This window comes from Diceros bicornis, chromosome 12, assembly GCF_020826845.1.
Source record: "Diceros bicornis minor isolate mBicDic1 chromosome 12, mDicBic1.mat.cur, whole genome shotgun sequence".
Lineage (NCBI taxonomy): Eukaryota > Metazoa > Chordata > Mammalia > Perissodactyla > Rhinocerotidae > Diceros > Diceros bicornis.
Genome location: NC_080751.1, coordinates 69394544 through 69404854, shown reverse-complemented (window position 1 = coordinate 69404854; position 10311 = coordinate 69394544).

The window sequence follows — 10311 nt, the reverse complement described above, 5'->3', positions numbered from 1 at the left end:
TCTGTAGAACTCCGTGGGGCTTAAGCTTCAGGGCTCCTCACTTAGAGGGTTTCCTTCCTCCCCCTGAGAGGGGCCCTAGCAATGCGTTCACGTGGTCATGTGTTTTGTATAATTTGCAAAAGTAAAATTTCTAAGCGTAACAGGGTAAGACTACCGTATCTTTCCACTCTGATTTGCCCTCCTCTGTTTGGAGTGGACTCGAGCATTTTGTTTTTGTATTAGTAATAGTTTATTTCTCTGTAGTGCCTAATGCATAAAACGGCTCTGATTCTAGCTAAAGCATTTACGGGCACAGTGGAGCCCAGGAGCAGAGGTGACTGGTAGGGCTTCCTGGAAGCAGTGGCACGAGAGCTGAGTCTGGAATATTTGCTGGGCAAAAAGAAGGGAAAGTCATTCCGGGCACAGGGAATAAAGGGAGTGCAGAAGGCACAGCTGGGTGAACTGACACCACGAAGAGGAAGCTGGCAGCAAATGCCAGATGATAAGTGGGTGTTGGGGGTCTGGGTGACATGGTGAGACATTCAGATCATATGGAGGCTGAGCCCTGTGGATCCCTGATTTTTGATTCTCTAAGATCTCTTTGGGTGTACTGATGCTGTTGTAAAATCTAGGACTTGGTGTGTCAGGGTAGTCAATGGTAGCCTCTAAAACAACCCTAAATTCTTGGTGGCTTATACCAGGTTTGTTCCTTGCTCTCATCAGGGAGCGGCTTTCCGTGCGGTGACTCAGGGTCTTTGGCTCCTCCCATCTTACAATGCCACCGTCTTCTAAAACATGCACTCTCAACATGGGACATATTGCCCCCATGGGGGCAAAATTGCTTCTTGGGGAGGAGGGATGAAAAAAATCTTAGATATTACAAGGGCCACGGTACATAAACATATATACAGTATATCTGTGTTTTTCAAATGTCATGGGAGAGAGGAAATTAGGAAAAGAAATATCTAAAGAGGCTCCTTAGGGGAGTGATAATGAAAAACAAAAAAAAGGATGAGAAACACTATCCTAGAACAAGGCTCTCCAATAGAAATATAATGTGAACCTCAACCATATGTGAAATTTAAAAATGTCTAGTAGCCACGTTAAAAAAAAGAGAGAGATTAATTTTAATAATGTAGCTTAACCCCAAATATCCCAAATATTATCATTTCAACATGTAATCGTATAAAAACGATTAATGAGCTTTTTTACATTCTTTTTCTATAATAAGTCCTTGAAACTCAGTGTATACTTTACACTCACAGCACATCTCAAGTTAGACTGGCCACATTTCAAGTGGTCAACAGCCACACGTAGCTAGCAGCTACTCTGCTAGACAGCACAGTTCTAGAACCTCCTTGGCATCCTTGATGGAGCCTTCTGCATTCGACTGACGGCAGGGCAAAAAGAGACAGAACAAGGAGGGTTGCACAGATAGTTTTGGTCAGGCCTGGTAGTGTTCTTCCACTCACATTCTATTGGCTAGAAGCCAGCCGTGTGGCCTTGACCTAAGTGCAAGGGAGGCTGGGAAATAGTCTTCTGTGTCCAAGAAGAGAAATTGGATTGGTGTAGTACACCCTCTGGCCTCCAAATTTCCATGTTACTCTTCCTCCACACATGGAACACACTTAGTCCTTCCCCAAGGGGCCTTGACCCAATGTCCATCAATGACCCAGCTCAAAGTCCTGCATGTCTGGGTGATGTGTTGACCCCTCAGGTCAGGGTGTGAATCTTCATGGTAGAGCTCATGAACTAAAAAGACAAGCTATACTCCCCACCCCCAAACTCCCAATGTACGATGCTGAGACAGGACAAGAGAATCATAATAAACACTCCCTTTCAGAAAGGAGACAAGTAGGAGATACATAGCAGTCCTTGATTCAGGGCAATTCTGAAATCCTGATGGGTGGACATTGTAAGGCTCCCACACTGGGAAAGGCAGTTCCTTGATTAGGTTCTGATTCTGCTCTCTGGGAGGTTCTCTGTGGCCCCGCTCCACCCTCTAGGAGGCAACCTCTGGTGATCAGTCTCCTACCCACATCTGAAGTGGGAGGTAGGGAGCCTGCCCTCCTAGGGGGCTGCCCAGCTTTCAAAGCCTGCCTCTTGCCTGTGGAAGGTGTGGAGTCCAAGGGCTTTTTCATTTTGTGGTTTTGCTTTTTGTTTTGGTTTAAGTAAACTTTATTGAAATATAACATTGTTATGGACTGAATTATGTCTCCCCCAAATCAATAATGTTGAAGCCTTAACCCTCAATGTGACTATATTTGGAGAGAGGGCCTTTAAGGATGTGGTTAAGATCAAATGAGGTTATAGGGGTGGAGCCCTAATCCAATAGGACTGGTGTCCTTATAAGAAGAGGGAGAGATACCAGGAGTTTGTACACACAGATGAAAAGCCATGTGAGGACACAGCAAGAAGACAGTTGTCTGCAAGCGAAGGAGAGAGGCTTCAGGAGAAACCAACCCTGCCAGCACCTTGATCTTGAACTTATAGTGTCCAGAACTGTGAGACAATAGATATCTGTCATTTAAGCTACCCAGTCTGTGGTACTTTGTCACGGCAGCCCAAGCAGACTAATATAAACATACATACTAAAAAAGAGCACAAATCTTTAAGGGTAACAGCTCCTTGACATTTTCGTAAAGTGAACATACCGTGTAACTAGCACCCCAGAAGAACCCCTTGCACCCCCCTCAAAAGAGAACTAATACCGTGAATTATCACCCTACATTAGTCTTGCCTGTTTTGACACTTTGTGAAAATAGAATCAATCAGTATGTACTATTTTGTATCTGGCTTCTTTCACTCAGAGTTATGTTGGTGAGGTTCGTCCATATATGTCATTACTGGTTGCACCCCATTGTATAAACACCCTACGGTTTATGTGTTCTCCTCTTGGTGGACTCTTGGGTAGTTTCCCCATCACATCAGCAGGTTGGCGATATTTAAGAGACCAGACACACCCTCCTGTCTCTACTACAAGCTATTTTTAAGGTGTGACCGAGTGTATGATGGCCTGTTTGTGTCACAGTTTAAATCTTGGCTCCAACAAATACCTCACAACCGCAAACTAGTAGGCCTGGGGTCACTTAATAAGTGCTACTCAGGGGGCTGGCCCCGTGGCGTAGTGATTAAGTGCGCATGCTCCGCTGCTGGCGGCCCGGGTTCAGATCCTGGGGGCGCACTGACGCACCGCTTGTCAGGCCATGCCGTGGCGGCGTACCACATAAAGTGGAGGAAGATGGACAAGGATGTTAGCTCAGGGCCAGTCTTCCTCGGCAAAAAGAGGAGGATTGGCATGGATGTTAGCTCAGGGCTGATCTTCCTCACAAAAAAGAAAAAATTAAGTGCTACTCAGGACAAAGGAATTATGTTAAATTATGACAAAAGGAATTGGCTCATCTATGGAGTTGGGCATGCTGGTGCTTCCCTCAACAGCTATGCATTGAAGGCCTTGTGTGTCCTGGATGCTGTGGGGAGAACAAAAGAAATAAAGAAAACACAGTTTCAGCCATCAAAAGGTAGGTTTATCAGTATACTTTGCTATAATCTAGACTATTCTGGCTCTTCTGAAACAAAGGCTTTGAATCAAACAGCTAGAGTAGAAAGAAGGCTTTGGCTACAGATGCAAACAAAGGAAGGTCTTACTATTCACTCACTCGTTCACTCATTCCATCCTTTGCTCATTCATTTGACAAGTAGTTACTGAATATCCACCTATTTCGGGCGTGGTGCTACGTCTTGGGGATACTGAGATGGTTAAGGGATGTTCCCTGCCTGTAGGAGCTCGCAGTCCAATGGAGCAGGCAGGTCAATAAAAAGCTACAGTGAAGGAATATACAGAAAGTTCTGTGAGATCAGGGAGTAAGCAAGCAACTCACTCTGCTTGAGGGAATCTGATATTGAAGAGGATTCCTGCAGTGGCAGGGAGGCAGAAGGGGAATTCTGTTCCAGGCAAGGGTGGGCTCATGAGCGAAGTCACAGAGTAGAGATGTGTGTGGTGCGGTGAATCCTGAGCGGCCCTCTGTAGCAGGTCAGTTGGGACCGCTCTTAACAGCTGCACTGAGCTGGAGAGACAGCAACTATGGCCGGTCACTTTTCTTTTAACAACACTATGAGATTTAAGGACAAAAGATTAAAACATTTTGCATGACTAAATTACTTGAATTCTAGAACTTTGGGCCCATTTGGGTGCTCAGTAAATAAGAATGGAGTGTTCCAGAGTTGGGTGACTGAGATTGGAGACAAATTCAGAAAGTCCCGTTAGGCTTGGATGGAAACTGGGCCTATCAAACACCAGCTCCGGGCCATTGTTCCCGGAAAAGACAGAAGGGACAACAATAATATTTTCTGAAGCACAGCAGGCTCCTCTTCCTGTTCTGCCCTCAGAGGCTCGGAAGCTCTAGGGGAGAATCTGTTTCCTTGGCTTTTCCAGCTTCTCGAGCCGCCTGTGTTCCTTGTCTCATGGCCGCTTGCTCTGTCTTCGAAGCCAATAATGTCAGGCTGAGTCCTTCTCATGTCACATCTCTCTGTTCTCTCTCTCCTGCCTCCCTCTTCCGCTTTTAAGGACCCTTGAGATTACAGGGCCCATCCAGGATAATCTCCCTATTTTAAAGTCAGCTGATCAGCAACCCTTAATTCCATCTGCAAACTGAATTCCCCTTTGCCATGTAATGTAGCATATTTATCAGTTCTGGGGGTTGGGACATGGACATCTTCCGGGGCCCATCATCCTGCCTACCATAGTAATTATCACAATTCGTAATTATTTATTTGTGCACGTCCTTTTGTCTTACTTGTGAAGTCCATGAGGGCAGGCTCTGTGTCTTTGCTGCTTCCGCTGTACCTCAGTGCCTGATACCCAGCAGGCGCTCAGTGAATACGTGTTGAGTGAAGGAATGAACGACCCTACAAGGCAGGTATTATCATGCCTCTTTTATATATAAGAAGAGATTCATAGAGGTAAAAAACCTTACCCAAGTTCACAAAGCCACGGATCTTAGAGTCTATAATAGTCAGGATGGGCTAGGTTGTGGTGCATAACCAACAACCCTCATCTCAGTAGCTTACAACAATAAAGGTTTATTTCTCCCATGCTACCTGTGTATCATGGGCTGTCTACAGCTCTGCTCTGCATCAGCTCCACTCTGAGACCCAGGTGATGGAGCAGCCTCTATCAGGGACCGTGCTATTCTCATGGCAGAGGGGAAGGGAGCCTCCGGCACAATCACACACAGGCTCTTAACTCTTCTGTTTGGAAATAACACACCTCACTCCCTTCTTTTTTTTTTTAATAATTTTACTTTTTTATTTATTTTTCCCCCAAAGCCCAAAGCCCCAGTAGATAGTTGTATGTCATGGCTGCACACCCTTCCTGTATGTGGGACTCAGCCTCAGCATGGCCGGAGAAGCGGTGCGTCGGTGCGCACCCGGGATCCGAACTCGGGCCGCCAGCAGCGGAGCGCACACCCCTAACCGCTAAGCCACAGGGCCGGCCCACACCTCACTCCCTTCTGCTCCCATTTATTGGACCAAGCAGGACACATGGGTTCAGCTAGTGAGATTGTATTAGTTTGCTAGGGCTACCGTAACAAAATACCACAGACTAAGTGGCTTAAACAGCAGAAAGTTATTGTCTCACAATTCTGGAGGCTGGAAGCCCAAGATCAAGGTGCCAACAGGGTTGGTTTCTCCTGAAGCCTCTCTCCTTGGCTTGTAGATGGCCGCCTTCCTGCCGTGTCTTCACATGGCCTTTCCTCTGTCTGTGCATCCCTGATGTCTCTCCCTTTTCTTATAAGGACATCAGTTCCATTGGATTAGGACCCCGCCCTTATGATCTCATTTAACCTTAATTACCTCCTTAAAGGCCCTATCTCCGAATACAGTCACGTTGCAGGTCAGAGTTTCAACATAGGAATTTTGAGGGGACATAATTCAGTTGGTAACAGGGATGTATCATTTTCCCATAGGGAAGACATCATGGGGACATTTGGCAGAAAATTTATATAATCCACCACAGATTCTAACCCAGCTTCTCTGACTCCCAAGTCCACTAAGGAGCCCTTGCTCCGAGATCTCCTGCAGTGGATCACGAGCTCACTGAGGGGAGAGGCTTGGCTTATTCATCTTTGTATCCTCCACGCTGCCTGGATGGCGGCTGGCACCTTATCATGCACAGTAAGTCCTCCTATGTATGCACTATTATTATTTTATTAAGGTGATAATTCACACCCCTTGATAATAATGACTAACATTCAGGGAACGCACAGCCTCGGTCAGATGCTGTGAGAAGTGTTTTACTTGGATATTCTCATTATGGCCTGGCAGTGATCCTGCGGTGAAGGTACAGTTGTGTCCCTGTTATCAACCAAGGAGACTGAGTAACTTGCTTAAGGACACACAGGTGATAAGAGGAGTAGGGGATTCTCCCCATGCTCGTCTGCCTCCAGGCCCCATGCACTCCACTCCCTGCTACCCTACCTCTCCTCTCCTGGGGCTCCCCACTGCTCTCAGGAAAGTCCAGGTGCCCGGGCACGGCCTCCATGGCCCTCCACGTCTGGTTCTCTCTGGCACCCCAGCTTCATCCTTAGCCTCCCCACTCCTCCACTCTACCCACAGTTCCCAGAACTCTCACGCCTTCCTAATGTTGTATGTATTGCTGCCTCTGCTGGGGGCATCCTTCTTGCCTCATTGTTGCTTGACTAGTTCTATGCATTCCTCCAAACTCAGCTCAGAAATTATTCCTCACTTCACACCCATTAGTATGGCTATTACCAAAAAAGGAAAATAACAAGTGTTGGCAAGGATGTGGAGAAATTGGAATCCTTGTGCGTTGCTGGTGGGAATGTAAAATGGTGTAGCTGCTATGGGAAACAGTATGACAGTTCCTCAAAAAGTTAAACATAGAACTACCATATGATCCAGCAATTCTACTCCTAGGTATATACCCAAAAGTGTTGAAGGCAGGGACACAGATATGCCAACGTTCTTAAACAATGTACTCCAATGTTCACTGCAGCATTATTCTCAGCGGTCAAAAGGTGGCGACTATGCAAGTGTCCACGCACGGGTGAACATGGATAAACAAAATGTGGTCTATCCACACAATGGAATATTATTCAGCCTTATAAAGGGATGAAGTTCTGACACATGCTACAATATGGATGAATCTTAAAAGCATATATGCTAACATACATGCAATATATTATGTATATTAAATAAACCAGACACAAAAGGACAAATATTATATGAGTCCACTTATATGAAGTAGCTAGATTAGTCAAATCCATAAAGACAAAAAGTAGAACAGAGATTTCCAGAGGCTGGGGGGAGGGAGTGATGGGGAGTTGCTGTTTAATGGATACAGAGTTTCTGTTTGGGGTGATGACAAAGTTGTGGAGATGGACTGTGGTGATGGTTGCACAGCAATGTGAATGTGCTTAATGCCACTGAATTGTGTACTTAAAAATGGTTAAAGCAGTAACTTTTATTTTATGTGTATTTTATCGTCGTAATCAAACAAACAGAAAAAGAAGTTATTCTTCTGGGCTCCCAATGTGCCAAGGGCTTCTCTGGGTCAGAACAGTATAATATGCCATTTTCTTCTCTGGCCTCCCTGCTGGCCGAGTGCTCCCTGGGGCCAGTGACTGTGCCTGGGATAGTACCTGGCATAATTAGGTCACTAACCTGCGTTTTTGTTTTAATAAGAAAAGAAGTGAGCGACCCTTATCCTGGTGCATTCTGGGAGCCTGCACATGTACAGCTGGCTCCATGAAGGTGTGCACCTCTGTGGGGAGCTGTGTGTTCTTTCCACAGCCCAGAAGAGAGCCAGGGCTCTGGAATATTTAGCAGGGACTAATGATCTGGCCTCTATTTGTCCAGGAGGATCAGGCAAATTGGGACAGAGACCCTCAGGTAGTGAAAGGCCACCTATCTTAGAAGGGCCCACCTGAGCAGGACTGCTGTCCCGACACATCGGGTCTGGAGAGGCTGAAAGATGGCAAACTCCGTCGTCTGCGCATTGTGGGAGCTGTGATGGCTGCAGGTGTTCCCTGGGGGCAAAGTAAGGCAGTGCCTGCCAACTCTGAGAGAAGGGAAGTGAGGGCGCCCTCTTCAGGTGAGAGGAATTAAATTCCTACATCCGGGGAGGAAGAGAGTGACACTTTCTACGCCCAGAGGAGAAGGACTTCACTGTAATTCAATCAGTGATAGCAGTATATTTAAGATGGAAAATGAAAGAAAACTATGTAAAGTGCAAGAGTACACACGCTTCAATAGTATGATTTTTGATGGACTGCCTAATAGCCTTTCTTAGGAATATACCACCATTTATTTAACTGGTCCTCTGTTGTCAGCCATTTTTATTTGTTTATTTTGATATTATAAGCGAGGCTGCACTGACCATGGTACTCATTGTCAGTACGTGATTATTAACAACTTCTGACTCCAGCTGGTTTAAATAGATTAAGGGATTGTAGACTAAGGACCAGAGCTGTCTCACAGAGCCCGACGGCAGGGACGTAGCCTGTCTTCAGGAAGAGACTGGAAGCAGAAAGTGAAAGCCATCAGCTACTGAGACACTAGCTCACCATCGCTCATCCCTGATCTCTTAGGCCATCTGCTTCATTCTTTCTTCTATTTAGTCCACGTGGTGCAAGGTGGTCACTGGGTTAGTCACCTGGGGCTACCATAACAAAAGTACCACAAATTTAAAATATCAGAAATTTATTGTCTCATAGTTTTGGAGGCTAGAAGTCTAAAATCAAGGTGTCGGCAGGGCTGTGCTCCCTCTGAGACTGTAGGGGAATCCTTCCTTGCCTCTTGTAGCTTCTGGCAGTTTTCTGACAATCCTTGGTGTTCCTTGGCTTGTAGATGCATCACTTCAACCTTTCCTCCAACATCACGTGGCCTTCTCCCTGTGCGTCTGTGTCTCTTCTCCTCCTCTTATAAGGACATCAGTCATACTGGATTAAAGGCCCAACCTACTCCAGTATGACTGCATCTTAATTAGTTATATCTGCAACTCCCCCATTTCCAAATAAGACCACATTCTGACGTACTTGGGGTTTGAACTTCAACATATCTTTCTGGGGGACACAATTCAACCCATAACAGCCCAGCACATCCCTTAAGCACATTTTTCTCACTTAAGGGGCCAGCTGAGAAATTTATAAGCAAACTTCCAACTTCTGGGGGACAGAATCTGATAGGTGTGGGTTATATGCCTAGTCCCATCAATGATGCCCAAAGATGGAGTCAGGCTGCAGATGCATGGCTGCGGAGACCAACCCTGCGACAGAGAGAGAGGGCAGTCCCGACAAGGAGGACAGGCCATTGGTCTGCACCACAAACAGTCTGGGACAGAGATTTTTTTTAAATTGCAAATCTTTGCTGTTTCCTCAGGCTTCATTCTTAGTGAATCATGAGCCCGTCCACCTCCCAAGGTTTTATTACTAAAATTTTCATCACTCTTGTTAGAATGACTATTATCAAAATGACAAGAACAGCAAGTGTTGGCGAGGATGTGGAGAAAAGGGAACGCTTGTGATCTGTTGGTGGGAATGTAAATTGGTGCAGCCACTATTGAAAACAGTATGGAGGTTCCTCAAAAAATTAAAAATAGAACTACCATATGATCCAGCAATTTCACTTCTGGGTATTTATCCAAAGGAAACAAAAACACTAACTTGAAAAGATTTATATACCACCATATTCATTGTAGCATTATTTATAACAGCCAAGACATGGAAACAACCTCAGTGTCCATCGATGGATGAATGGATAAAGAAAATGTGATACATATATACAACGAAATATCATTCAGTCATAAAAAAGAAGGAAATTCTACCATTTGAGACAACATGGATAGACTTTGAAAGCATTATGCTAAGTGAAACATGTCAGACAGAGAAAGACAAATACCATGTGATCTCACTTACACGTAAAATGTAAAAAACAAACTCACAGATGCAGAGAAAAGATTGGTGGTTGACAGAGGTGGGGATTGGAGGGTGGGTGAAATGGGTAAGTAGAGTCAAAGGATACAAACTTCTAGATATAAAATAAATAAGCCCTGGAATGTAACGTACCGCATGGTGACTATAATTAATAATACTATATTGTACATTTGAAAGCTGCTAAGAGAGTAAATCTCATAAGTTCTCATCAAAAGAAAAAGAATCTGTAACTATGTGTGGTGATGGATGTTAACTAGAATTATTGTGGTGATCATTTCACAATATACACATTTATGGAATCATTATGTTGTACACCTGAAATTAATATAATGTTATATGTCAATTTTACCTCACTTAAAAATTTTCAAACATACAG